This window comes from Amphimedon queenslandica, unplaced genomic scaffold (genome assembly GCF_000090795.2).
Source record: "Amphimedon queenslandica unplaced genomic scaffold, v1.1 AMPQUscaffold_2429_Cont25569, whole genome shotgun sequence".
In the NCBI taxonomy this organism is placed as follows: Eukaryota; Metazoa; Porifera; class Demospongiae; order Haplosclerida; family Niphatidae; genus Amphimedon; species Amphimedon queenslandica.
In genome coordinates this window covers 1-1,295 of record NW_003557236.1, presented here as the reverse complement: position 1 = coordinate 1,295, position 1,295 = coordinate 1, and the positions used below count along the sequence as shown (strand labels likewise).

The window sequence follows — 1,295 nt, the reverse complement described above, 5'->3', positions numbered from 1 at the left end:
AGTGGCTGGTTTACGAACGAATGTACCAGTATCGGACCAGTCACCTCCGCCAGCTTCTCCTCCTCCACCTCCTCCTCTGTTTCGTGGCATCTTTCTTTCTAGCTGCTTTGTCTTTCTTGTTGTAATGAAATGTAGTCCAGCAGTCCTTCTTTTCCACTCCTTCAGTTGTTTCTTATTTTTAATAATTAATTAATTACGAGCCCGGCCCACTCAATCACGTGACATTAGATCTAGCTAATGAATAATAAAATTTGAGCATTCGAGCAAAATAATTAAGATTTTGGACTGGACCCATCATCGACCTATCACCATTTATGAGTGAAGACTGGAAGACTGTGAAGCTCAAGCTGTACTAATTGAGACTCCAGTTGCTGCTGTTCCTCAGGTATAGCTTTATTTCTCCTATTATTTTAGCTACCCAGTACAGGTCTTGAAGAGGATTCGTGCTGGATTGGCAAGAAGAGACAAACCAGGCTTGGAGTGATTTTGAGCAAAAGCAGCACGCCCTCTCTCAGCTCAAGGCTCTCCAGAGACTTATCCAAGAGAACCTAGATCAAGTATCTGCTGCATTGAAAGCTGACCTCAACAAAGTCAGTTTAGATTTAGGCTTCTATTTACAATTGCAATCGGCAACCAAAAATTAATGATTTTTAGTGGTAATTTTACATTATTTTTGGGCCAGTGTGGGAGATGCATTAAAGTTAGCTTTGGGAATTTGTAAGCGATTCTTGATGAGGTGTCCATTATTAAGTTAAATCTGAAGCAATAAAATTTGGGTGAATTGAGGATATTTTGATCAAATTTTGACCTTGTGCATTTTAAAATTTTTTTAGTTTGCATACTACCTTAAGCCTACTATTTTTAGCGTCTATTAAATTTAGCTATATTAGCGAGAGAGCTTTAAATTACTAAATTAAATAGACGCCAAAATAATTATTATTCATTATAATGGTTATTATTTATAGTTAATTTGGTTTAAAACGCTAAAATTAGTAACGCTAAACATGACTTTTGCTGATTTTGCTAAAATTAGTAGACGCAAATAATAGTAGGCCTAAGGTATACTAAAGTCTACAGAGCCCCATAAAAATTAAAAACTAAAATTTTAGCTCAATTTGCCAAATTCTTCCCAGAATTTTATGCAACCAAATTTTCTAGCTATACAGTATTTTTTATGATAAAATGATAATTGTGGTTCCTTATAGAATGAATTTGAGTCAATAGCGGGAGAATGCAATGTAGTCCTGCCGACATTATTGAAGCTATAAGAGACTTTCACAAGTGGCTGCCCCCCA

At 36.1% G+C, this 1,295-nt stretch overlaps 1 long non-coding RNA gene across 1 annotated transcript; it reads left to right on the top strand.

The window, feature by feature from the left end:
- Positions 1-6: 6 nt before the first annotated feature.
- LOC109593220 (uncharacterized) lies at positions 7-1,262 on the top strand. The gene is made up of 3 exons (XR_002190812.1): positions 7-385; positions 428-590; positions 1,206-1,262. It is a non-coding gene; the product is annotated as an uncharacterized LOC109593220 (long non-coding RNA).
- The last annotated feature ends 33 nt before the right edge of the window (positions 1,263-1,295 follow it).